The following is a 13,107-nucleotide window of genomic DNA, read 5'->3' on the forward strand; positions in this document are numbered from 1 at the left end:
TTTTGTGAATAGGTCTCTAAAGTGACAAAGTAAGTAGTACATAATATAATCACTTAAGTTGAGGTGACAGATTGCTTTACAGCATTTGTTGCTGAGGTGCCCATAGGCCTCCTCTTTTCCTTTCCATTTTGACTTTGAGGATTTGAGGATCTACTGTCATGTCAGCAGATTGCAGAATGCCCATTGTCCTTGACCTGGAACAGGGTAAGTGGAAGAATTAAGGGAATGACCCAGGGCAATGGCATCAAAGTGACAGTGTATTTTCCAGGCTTTTTCTCTGGATTCTAGGACCACTTAATAAGAAAAACCATGTGATGTCACCTTTAAATGGAATCTAATCAACAAAACAAACAAGCAAGCAAAATATAACCAGAGACATTGAAATTACGAACAATCTGACAGCAACCAGAGAGGAAGTGGGAGGGGATGATATAGCCAATTAATACTGTAAGCCACAAATATGTTACAAGAATAAACCTTCTAAAATAAAAAGAAAAAAAGCCATTTACTGTCTACTGGTTATACATAACTATTGATCTCTTTATACTTTTTGTACTCCCTAGCACTGTATCATGCACCCAGCAAGCACTTGAAGAATATCTGTTGGACCATGGTTTAAGAATACGTCAATGAACTGGTACAGCCACTGTGGAAAGCAGTATGAGATACCTCAAAAAACTAAAAACAAAACTGCCTTTTGACCCAGTGATCCCACTTCTGGGATTATATCCAAAGGAAACCAAAACACTAATTTGAAAGAACATAAGCATCCCTATGTTCATTGTAACACTATTTACAATCACCAAGCGATGGAAGCAGCCCAAGTGTCTATAAGTAGATGAGTGGATAAAACAACCATGGGACATTTACACCATGGAATACTATTTGGCCATAAAAAAAGAAAATTTTACCCTTTGCAACAGAATGGATGGACCTGGAGAACATAATGCTAAGTGAAATAAGCCAGTCAGAGAAAGACAAATAACAGATGATTTCACTCATATGTGGAATCTAATGAACAAATTAAACTAACAAGCAAAACAGGGACAGACCCATCAATAGAAAGCAGAATGACAGCTAAGGAGGGGGCATGGTATGAGGTAGAGGAATTGAGGAAAAAGAACTCATGGACAACAGTGTGGTGGTTGCTTGTGGGAGGGGGGTATAAGGGGACTAAATGGTAATGGAAAAATACAATAAAGATTAAATTAAAAAAACACTGCAATTACATACTCATTCAACACTAGTTTAGAGAAGGTTCTGATGTAAAATGGTTAATTACTCAGTAGGCCTTAATAACATAGTCATTCAATTTGGGGACATCAGGAGCCCAAAGACTCCAGATACTCACATAGCTAATACAAAGAGGCTAAAGGAACTATTTTCTTAGCTTTTTATTGTGAAGGACATACATAAGAGGCTATGTATTTTGATAAAATAAAATGCCTAGGATTGAGGACAAGTTAAACATATGCTATAGTCTCATTACAAAGGACTTTTTGCCTAGCCTGTAAGAAATGAAACCATTGCAACAAACCATCACATCCACATCCCAGAATTAGAGCTAAAATAAGTATATGTAGATTTGTAAATAGTTGATGTAAAGTATTGAATCACAAAATAACAAAATGCTATCACTGAAAGGCACATTACAAACCACCTCAGTTTAACTCCTTGTTTTTTCAGATGAAACAGGTTCAGAGAGGTTATGTGATTGGGCTAAATTTACATAGTTGGTGACAGAGACTTGTCTAGAAACCAGAACTACTTGAAAAGTATTTTGAAAGAGCAAAAAGAAATGTTTGGAAAACATGGGACAGTGAAAGGCTCAAAGTGTGGTGATGAGAAAAGTATATATACAAATGAAGGTACATGCATTACTAGTTTATGAATTACAAGTTATAACAACTTAGGAATGCAAGATGACATAAGCTGACTTTTGGGTGGAAGTTGGGGATGGGAGGTGAGCAACAACGGAGTTTTTTTATGTGAGATATCCTTAGCATGGACCTCGAAGGCCTATAGTTTTGAATGGTGCAAGTGGAGTTGCTGTTGGACTTCAATGTCTGTTTTTTTTTTTTTACTTTTTAAAGGTTTTATTTATTCATTTTTAGAGAGAGGGGAAGGGAGGGAGAAAGGGAAAGACATATCAATCAGCTGCATCTTGCATGTGCTTAACTGGGGACTTGGTCACAACCCAGGCATGTGCCTCAACTTGGAATTGAACTAGTGACCTTTCGGTTGGCAGGCCACTGCTCATTCCACTGAGCCACACCTGCTAGAGCCGAGGGCTGATGTCTATTTTAACTATACCTTATATTCATTGTGCACCTGCTTTATGCCAGGAATTGTGCTAAATGTTTTATATGGAAGCCTCATAACAATCCAGTGTGATAGGTAAGTCTTATTATTGCTGCTTTTTACAAATAAGTAAACTGAGGCTTAGAAAGTATTAAGGAACTTGCCTAAATCCACACTGCTGGAAAACAGTGAAGCTAAAGTTGGAACCCATGTTTTATTTTATTTTTACTTTATCACCATCCATATTCTTTCTTCAGTTTAAGAGCCAGACTCTTTCAATGACATAGAAAATCTTAGCAGTTACTTAGTACAGTGCTGTTCCCCAGCCCAACAGCATGCATGTCACCTCAGAGCACAGGCCACATTCCACAGCTAATGAATCAGAATCTCTGAGGGTGAGGCCCCAGAAGCTGTGTTATAGCTAGCTTATTAGATAATTTGTAGACACACTGAAATTTAAGAAGCACTGACTTAGTAGACAAAGTCTAATCCAGTCCTTTTATATTACAGATAAGGAAACAGAGCTCTGACGACTTAACTATGGTTACTGTGGCAAACCTGGATCTCAAGCCTAAATCTCCTGAATCCTAGTCCAGTGCACTGTCTGCTGTGTTCTGTTGTTTTCTACCTCTACCTTTCATGACTCTGCCACAAAATGTGCATTGGTGTATGTGTTGGAAACACTGAATGAGATTCACTGGACTTCTGGTTTGACCCAGCATGCCCATTCATGTTCACATAGGGTTTCTCCCTTTCACTATCCCATGACTCAGACAAAAGGTATTTCTTTCTACCTGGGAGTATGTTTTGCTTGTCTCTCCTTTAGCTCTCTTCATCATTATAGTCATCATCATATTACTTTGCTTTTAAATACTGTTTTTTCATTCAATATTTCATAACAGTGATTCTCAAACCTGACAGTACTTTGGAATCACCTGGGGAGCTTTAAAAAATACTGATGCCTGGTACCACACCCAAAGTGTGTGATATCATTGGTTTGGGGTGTGGTCAGGGCATTGGGATTTTTATAAGGTCCCCAGATGATTGCAGTGTCCAGCCAAATATTGAGAATGGCTTTTTGTAAAAGTCTCATCATCATACTGGCAGGTAGATGGAACAAGTCATTGTGATCCCCCTTTTTTTTGTAGATAATGAAGCTCAGGCCCTGAGACATTTAATGTCTTGCAGAAAACAGTAAATTCATCTATACTGACACTGTGCAGACTGGGTTACCAGATACTTGTAATTAATCTTTAAAGCAAGTAACCACCTTGCAAAAATGGGGTAAAACCTGTTTTACTCTTCTGGTTTCCAGTGTTCCCTTGGCTTGTGTTTCTTGATGTGAGAAAGAAAATGAAACAACTTTGAAATGGTATCTGATGAATCCCTTTAATAAGTAGAAGATAAGCATTACTAGAGCAACCCACCTCCCATTCTTCATTGCCCAGCATAATCGTGGTCAGGGAGCATCAAGAAAACCAGACAGAAGGGACTTGCTCATTCTGCACCAGCACATGTGACCATTTAGATACTAATTTAAAAAAAATAACAAACCTGGCCACACTGGCTAAGAGAACTCCCCAGCGGGGGTTGCAAATTTGCACGTGTTTTTCCTATATATCACACATTGGAAGAGAACTTCCAGTTGTTGCTGCTTCTCTTTTCTGGGGAATCTGATCACTTAAATGATGGTGTGCAATGTTCTTGTCTGGTTTTCCTTCTTGCTTCCTTGAATGTCTTTGGGAACTTCTTTAGTTCTTTCAGTCTAACTTTTCACCCGTCCCAAGAGAAATTCTGTGCTGGAACCAACCTCTCTGTTCCCATAATCCCTTGCTACTTCCCATATGTTTCCAGCAGCGGCATCACCTGGGAATTTGTTATAAACGTAGAATCCTAGCCCCACCCGAGACCTACTGAATCAGAATCTGCATTTTTTAAATTTATTTTATTTTTTTAATTTATTTTTTTAAATTGATTATGCTGTTACAGTTGTTCTATTCCCCCCTTATTCCCCTCCACCCGGCCTCCCATCCCCACCATTACCCCCCTTTAGTTTATGTCCATGTGTCTCAAGTCCTTTAGGTTCTATATTTCCCATGCTATTCTTGCCCCCCCCATCTATTTTCTATCTACTGTCTATGCTACTTATTTTCTGTACCTTCTCCCCCCTTCTCCTCCTCCCACTCCCCTGTTGCTAACCCTCCTTGAGATCTTCATTTCTATGTTTCCACTCCTGATCTAGCTGTTCTTTTAGTTTGCTTTCGTTTTAGGTGTGGTTGTTAATAACTGTGAGCTTGTTGTTCTTTCACTGTTCATGTTTCTTTAACTTCTTTTTCTTAGATAAGTCCCTTTAACATTTCATATAATAAGGGCTTGGTGATGATGAACTCCTTGAATTTGATCTTATCTGAGAAGCACTTTATCTGTCCTTCCATTCTAAATGAAAGTTTTGCTGGATAGAGCAATCTTGGTTGTAGGTCTTTGGTTTTCATGACTTGGAATACCTCTTTCCAGCCCCTTCTTGCCTGTAAGGTCTCTTTTGAGAAATCTGCTGACAGTCTGATGGGGACTCCTTTGTAGGTGATTGTCCCCTTAGCTCTTGCTGCTTCTAGGATTCTCTCCTTCATTTTAATTTTGGCTAATGTAATTATGATATGCCTTGGTGTGTTTCTTCTTGAGTCCAACTTTTTTGGTACTCTCTGAGCTTCTTGGATTTCTTGGAAGTCTATTTCCTTTGCCAGATTGGGGAAATTTTCTTTTATTATTTGTTCAAATAATTTTTCCACTGGTGGTTGTGTCTTTCCCCCTTCTGGTACCCCTATAATTCGGATATTGGAGCGTTTAAAGATGTCCTGGAGGTTCCTAAGACTCTCCTCATTTCTTTGAATTCTTGCTCCTTGAATCTTTTCTGTTTGGCCATTATTTGGTTTCTTCTGGTCCACTCCATTGATTTGAGTCCCCGTTTCCTTTTCATCTCTATGGGTTTCCTGTGGAATTCCATTCATTTCCCTTAGTTTAGCCTTCATATGTTTGTCTAATTTGTGGCTATAATCAACCAGATCTGTGAGGAAGCTGATGACCAGTGTTTTAAACTGTGCGTCTGAGAGTTTTGCTATTTCTTCGTCGCTTAGATTTATCTCTGGGGCTTTGAGGTCTTCCTGCGACATTTTTGGTCTGTTCTGGCCCTTTAAATGTGAGAAGCGGCGCCTTGGACTCCCAGGTCGCTGGGTTGTGACGCCGTACGTGGGGGCGTGGTCAGAGCGGGGAAATGGCGGCGCCCTCTATTGCCGCAAGCCACGGGGACCGCGGGGCCCCGGTCCAAGCGCCCACTCCCTCGCCTGTCCACTCGCCCGCAGATAGGCAACCGCAGTCAACACGCAGCACCGCCTCCCCACTGTCTCCTCAGCAGTCGCTCACCCGGTGGGTTGCTTGGTTGCTCACTAGGTTCAATCCTGGGTTTGGAACCCGTGCGTCTGGATTCGCGCGTCTGGATTCCGCACCTGGGTCCGTCCGACCGGAGTCCTGTTATGCGACCCCTCACGAGACGCCGGTTTCGCCCCTTACCGGTCGGGCTGAAGAATTTGTTGTTAACGGACTTCCGAAAAGTTCAATTTTCCGTGTTCTGGTTGTGTTTTCTGATGCTAATATTTAGTTGTCCCTAAACTTGGTTGTGTGAGAAGGCACGGCACATCCACCTATACCTCCATCTTGGCGGCAGAGAATCTGCATTTTAACCAGGTGACTTGTACACATTCCAGTTTGAGAAGCATTGCCCTCATACACAGGGTTTTCCCCATTATCTCACAACTTCAAATGCCCTCTCTCCCCCTGCTTTCATTTATCCACTTCATACTTGTCCCTCAATGCACAGCTCATATCCCTCTCCTTTGATGAAGCCCCCCATATTTACTGTCTCCACCTTAGACCTGTGATTTTAGAATTTAAATGCTGAATATTTCATTATCTGTATGGTTCAGATGTTAACTTAGTCTAATTATTAAGATTACATTTTCCCTTAAAGTACCTGGCGCAGACTTTGCATATAATATGAAATGTTTGACTCATCAAAATCTGTTTCCTGTTTTCAAGCTTTCTCTTAGCCCTACCTTCTTTCTTTAAGCTTTGGACTCACATCAGCTCCCCTCAGCTTTTGTCTTCTCAACACCTGAAATAACTCTTGACCCACTCCAGAGGTTTCCTGAAACCTCACTCTTCCCTGTAAGTTAGTGGGTTCCAACCCAAGCACATCCTTAAAGAGCTTCAAAAGTAAAAATCTAACCAATTGTGAAAATTGACTTTGTATCAAAAGGTTTCCCCAACTTTTTAATTTGAAATTATTTGGAAATATTTTATTGTATTTTTCCATGATTATTTAGTTCCTTAGAACCCCACCCCTGCAACCACCATCCTGTTGTCTATGTCCATAAGTCCTTTTTCCTTTTTCCTCAATCCCTTCATCCCTCCCTCTCTCTTCCTTAGCTGTCATCCTGTTCTCTGTCTATGGGTCTGTCTCTATTTTGCTAGTTAGTTCAGTTTTTTCACTAGATTCCACATGTGAGTGAAATCATATGGTATTTGTTTTTCTTTGCCTGACTTATTTCACTTAACATAATACTCTCCAGGCCCATCCATACTGTTGGGCTGATAATTTTTAAAAATAAATTTGCTTCAGGGGATGGGATATTTTTCTGGTCTACCATGGTACCCACAGAAAACTAGGATTGTCTCTGGTTTTCCTGTGGGACATGCCATGTAGTGATATTACTTTTCTGGTCCCAGACCCCAAGGCAGTTGACACATCTTCGAGGCTACCATCTATCTGTCCAGGCAGGAGTGGGGAACACATCCTAACTACCTATAGATCCCTAAACCTATCTGGGGGATTACAGGATCTCTTCTAAGGTTTGGCAAAGGGGGTATAGCAGGACCTCCACACTGACTTTAAACTTCCTGGCGGCTCTATGTGTATACTTCAAGTCTATTGGTTTTTAAATTAAATTTATTGGAGTGACATTGGTTAAAAATTATATGTTTCAAGTGTACAATTCAATTCGATGATATATCATCTGTATATTGTATTGTGTGTTCATCATCCAAAGGAAAATCTCCTTTTGTCAGCATATATTTGGCTCCCTTTACCACCTCCTCCCACCCCCTTCCCTCTAGTAACCTCCACACTGTTGTCTGTGTCTATGAGTATTTGTCTGTCTTGATTGTTCATTTGTTACTTTCAGTTTTATATCTCATATATGAGTGATATCATATGGCTCTTGACTTTTTCTGTCTGACTTATTTTGCTTAGCATGACATTCTCAAGATCCATTCATATTGTTGCAAAAGGCAGTGTTTTAGCTTTTCTTATCGCTGAGTAGTACTCTATTGTCTATATGGATCACATCTTCTTTATCCAATCATCTACTGAAGGACACTTCAGTTGTTTCTATGTCTTGGCCACTGTGAATAATGTTGCACTGAACACAGGGGTGCATATGTTTTTGTGAATAATGTTTTCAATTTTTTGTGTAAATGCCCTGGTCAGGGGTTGCTGGATCATATAGTAACTCTATTGTTATTTTTTTAAGGAGCCTTCATATTCTTTTGCATGTTAGCTATTCCAGTTTATACTCTAACAGCAGTGTATGAGGGTTTCTTTTTTTCTCCATACCTTCTCTAACACTCGCTATTTGTCTTGTTAATATACTATCAACTTTAAGTATTGACTAAAATACATAGGTTCTAACAACTCAAAAGCCTTTATCCTCAGAGCTATTATCATTGGGTATCAAAGGTCGTTTTGATGTTCATTGGTAGCCAAAAGACTTGTTTCCTTCTGTGAGCAGAAGCCTGTGCTACTACCAGAATCATAGAATGAAGGATTGGGGTAAAATTAATTGCTGGAGGAAAACACCTGAGTTAATGTCAGATTCTTATTCTGTTACTTATGTGTTTGGCATGATAGCGGAGTGACTTTCTTCAGTGTATGTAGATGGGCAGTCACATACTCAGTGCATTTTGAACTATTGCTTGGTAATGTTGGCAGTAGTTCCTATATAGCAATGACTTCTATTTCCAATTGCCCATGGGCAGAACAGTTGCCCTAGAAAGGCATCTGCAGTGAGGCAAGCCTTGGTGACCTGGTCCATTCTGTTCTTGTAATTAACAAAGGTCATCTCTCCTCGGCATAGAAGTAGTTCTGTAACAACATGACCTTCAGGTAAGGCCAAGAAACCAAGCATGTACTTCATTGCTCTCTCATCTTTCATACTCAGAGCTCAGCCCAACATTTTGCAACAAACATTTCTCTTTGAGGATCAGTGAAAGGAATTAGTTAGACGAATGAATCTGTTTAAACCGAACTACCACAGACTTGCTTACTTTGTACTTTTGAGATATCTTAATTTATTTTAATTCAATGTAAAAAAATTTAAAGACCAAATCCATCCATGGTATCAACACATACATATGCCTTATGTGTTCCAAATTCAGGAAAGGGAATTTGGGTTTGGGTTGATAAAGGCCTAATGGGCAGGGAGTTCTCTGTAATCCCCAGTCACTTTTTCCCACTGGCAATGCCATTTCCTCATTCCCAGAGCCTCAGAGTGTTTCAAAAGCACAAGAGGCCATCTTCTTGGAGGTAGTATGTATGTTCATAAGCATGTTCCTATGTGCTGGGACTGGGAAATGGAGGGGTGTCTGAGAAAGTTGACAAATGAGAGACCAAGAACAGAACCCTTCACTCGCATCTCATCTTTCTTCTTTCTCTACTGTTTGTTTGTGGGGCATAAGAGCACCCTCTTCCTCAATATTCCCTTCTACACACTTTTAATGAGCACTATTTTCACTTATTTACTAATCAGTAAACTCAAGGGTAGGTCTTGTCTGTTCCCAGAGATAAAGAACTGCAGGCAAAACTGGTCTTTATCGTGGAAGCACGGTTTCTCTTTGTTTTTCACAGTGTTTCTGAGAGATAAGAGGAAACCACCCACACATGATGCATGACTGAAGAGGTTTTGAAATATAAACTCATTCTCTCTTCTGAACTGTGGATTAGGGATGGAAAGAATGGGACAGTGCACCACATATTAACATAAGTTGATTTTTCCTCTGGGTTAAAAACAAACAGGTGAACTCATACACACACAGAAAGAGGGAGAGATATGTGATTAAATGTTCAATTGAGGAAACAGTAAGCCAGTTTTCAATTATTGGTACAATAGTCAAACAAGGAGAATTTTAGTAATTCAAATGGGTACATACTCTCAAAATTCACTGACCTTTTCCTATCACAAAAACTGCCTCTGTCACATGGATTCAAGACCAATATTGGCATATAAGACCTAAGTTCATTTAAAGAGCCAGATATATTCCAAGGAAAATATGGGATGGGACCCGATTAGATTCCTATTAATTTCATGCCATTCAAGGCTTTCAGCAGGTTTTTGAGAGTGAGCCAGAATGTAGAGTTTTTGCCATGAAACCAGTGATGCCAGACATTAAGTACCGTAAGATTAAATGTAAGATCAGTTGGTGCCGATAAAGGCCTAAAGAGTAAGGTGTTTTTAATACCAAATGAAAATGTTGACAGCAATTTGAATAGATGCAGAGCAGGAAATCATTTAGGAGAAATTTGTTGTTCAGCTAAGGAGCGACCTGAGGTTGAGCCCAGAAATGTTTCTGGGAATGCATGGGAAGGTAAGGTGTTTTAGGCAGAAAGGAAGAGTAAACCTAAGAGACAAAATACATAGGTAATAAAAGGAAAATTTAAGTTAAAAGCCATGCCATAATTGTTTCTGAGAAACCAGTTAGAAACTAAGAAGACAGTAAAGTCTTTGTGAAGCTGAGCAGTGTGTTATTGTCCGTGCACCATGCTCTGCATTGGTTTCTTTTCACCCCTAGGCTCATGAACTTTAATTGCTCTATTGTAGTCTTTTGTCTATTTCTCGTCTCCTGTGCTGGATAATAAGTTTCCTATAGGGAAAAAATATGTCCCAGGCTGTCTAGAAATTCCTCCACAGTGTGTGGTACAGGGCCTTACTGGAATAGTAGCTCAGTAAATGTTAATTTGCAGAATTAATTAATGAACAGCTTTCTCCTTATGTAATGATTTTTTTTCCAAATTAAGTGCTAGATTTTAGGAAGCTAAAATCTGGATTATATTTTACCCTTCTAATGGGTAAATCAGAGGATCAAGTTATGAGTTAAGAAGCCAATAGTGTTGTATAGTTTTCTGTATACAGGTCTTTTATGTCCTTGGCTGGGTTTATTCCTACATATTTTATTTTTCTTTTTGTTATATTGAATGGGATTTTTTTTCTTGATTTCTGCTTCTGCTGTTTCATTGTTGGTATACAAAAATGCCTTCGATTTCTGGATATTGACTTTGTAACCTGCTGTTTTGCCAAATTCATTTATTAGGTTGAGCAGTTTTGGGGTAGAGTCTATAGGATTTTCCATGTACACTATCATGTCATCTGCAATCATAAACAAAGCAACAAACAACAAGTGTTAGAGAGGTTGTGGAGAAAAGGGGACCCTAGTTCACTGTTGCAGACTGGTACAACCACTGTGGAAAACACTATGGAATTTTCTAAAAAAAACTAAAAATGGACCTGCCTTTTGATCCAGCAATTCCACTGCTGGGATTATATCCTAAGAACCCAGAAACACCAATCCAAAAGAACCTATGCTCCACAATGTTCATAGCAGCACAATTTACAATAGCCAAGAGTTGGAAGCAACCTAGGTGCCCATCAGTAAATGAATGGATCAAAAAATTGTGGTACATATACACAATGGAATTCTATGCAGCAGAGAGAAAGAAGGATGTACTACCCTTTGCAACAGCATGGATGGAACTGGAAAGCATTATGCTGAGTGAAATAGGCCAGGTGTTGAAAGACAAATACCATATGATCTCACCTTTAACAGGAAGCTAAACAACAAAACAAACAAGCAAGCAGAATAAAAACAAAGACACTGAAATAGAGAACAAGGGAACAGTGATCAGAGGGGAGAGGGGAGGGAATTTCAGGGAAAAAGGGGGAAGGATTTACAGGAACTAGTATAAAGGACACATGGACAACAACTAAGGAGGGTGGAAATGGGAGGGAGGTGGGGAGCACTGGGGGTGGGCTGGGATGGGAGTAAAAAACAGAAAACTGTACATGAACAATAATTAAATATATTTTAAAAAATAAAAATAAATTTACAAAAGAAGCCATTAGTACTTCATTTCAAAAGGAATTAGTGAGTTTAGTGGCAGATAACAGGTAAGAAAATTGGATGCCTTAGGAGAGAGGGCCAAAACCAATGAATTGTTAACTTGATCCCAGATTCAATCAGGCCAAGGCTGGAATTTAGGTGATGTGTGTGTGTGTGTGTGTGTGTGTGTGTGTGTGTGTGTGTGTGTGTGTTTGTGTGTGTGTTTCTCTGATTGGTTCTTTTCTTGTACAGGTCTGCCTTTTGGGAAGATTGACTTTATGAGAGCAGAGCTCTTGTCTATCTTGTCCACTGTTGTATCTCCAGCATCTATAAAAGACTTTCCTGGCATATAGTAGGGGTTTAAGAAATAATTGTGGAAGGAGAAGAAAGAAGGATGGAGGGGTGAGTTTAGAGAAGGAATAAAGGAAAGAGGGGAGAGAGGGCTCTGATTTTCATGCCAGTAAACATGGCACTTACTCATCAATTACCAAAGGCTCTCTTAGTTTCTGTGTTAGAAACCAAGGATGCCAAAATGATGAGATGCCATTGTCTGTGTCTTCAAATAACTGATTGTTTCATAGAGAAAATCATAATACACCAGGTTGTAAGTGCTACACCAAGGATTGGTGGTGATACAAGGGTGTGCTAAAGTGATCATCTGATCTACCCAGAGGAGGAGGAGGAGGCAGAAAACATCACAAACCTGAGCATAATCCTAATAAATTCAGTAATACTTCATAGGCTTCAGAACATTTTAGTCTCTGTAGTCCTAAAAATGACTGTGGATAGATTGAATAAAATATTGACAAATGCAGATCATTGCATTTTAGCTATTCTCTATGCAGAATCATTGTGATATTTAAAGTGATTTTGCCTTGTCCCCTAGAGCAAGGAATGTAAAGGAAAAAATAAACAAATGGGATCTCATCAAAATAAAAAGCTTCTGTGTGGCTAAAGAAAACAGTATTAAATTATCAAGACAACCAACTGTATGGGAAAACATATTTGCCAATGATACCTCAGACAAAGGTTTAATCTCCAAAATATACAAAGAACTTACACGACTCCACTCTAAGAAGACACCCAACCCAATTAGAAAATGGGAAAAGGACTTGAACAGACACTTCTCCAAGGAGGACATACAGAACATTCAGAGACACATGAAGAGATGCTCAATATCGTTAGCTATCAGAGAGATGCAAGTTAAAACCACAATGAGATACCACTTTACACCAGTCAGGATGGCTATCATAAACAAAGCAACAAACAACAAATGTTGGAGAGGTTGTGGGGAAAAGGGGTCCTTAGTTCACTGTTGGTGGGATTGCAGACTGGTACAACCATTATGGAAAACAGTATGGAATTTTCTCAGAAAAATAAAAATCGACCTGTCTTTTGACCCAGCAATTCCACTGCTGGGATTATATCCTAAGAATCCTAAAACATCAATATCAAAGAATCTATGCACCACAATGTTCATAGCAGCACAATTTACAATAGCCAAGAGTTGGAAGCAACCTAGGTGCCCATCAGTAAATGAATGGATCAAAAAATTGTGGTACATACACACAATGGAATTCTATGCTGCAGAGAGAAAGAAGGAGC

At 39.4% G+C, this 13,107-nt stretch overlaps 1 protein-coding gene across 1 annotated transcript in view; it reads left to right on the forward strand.

Moving 5' to 3' along the window:
• The window catches only part of LANCL3 (LanC like family member 3), a 118,853-nt gene that overhangs the window by 88,100 nt on the left and 17,646 nt on the right, over positions 1 to 13,107 (forward strand). The window lies entirely within an intron of this gene.

This window comes from Artibeus jamaicensis, unplaced genomic scaffold (assembly GCF_021234435.1).
Source record: "Artibeus jamaicensis isolate MK-2021 breed Jamaican fruit bat unplaced genomic scaffold, CSHL_Jam_final contig_60, whole genome shotgun sequence".
NCBI classification, from domain to species: Eukaryota; Metazoa; Chordata; class Mammalia; order Chiroptera; family Phyllostomidae; genus Artibeus; species Artibeus jamaicensis.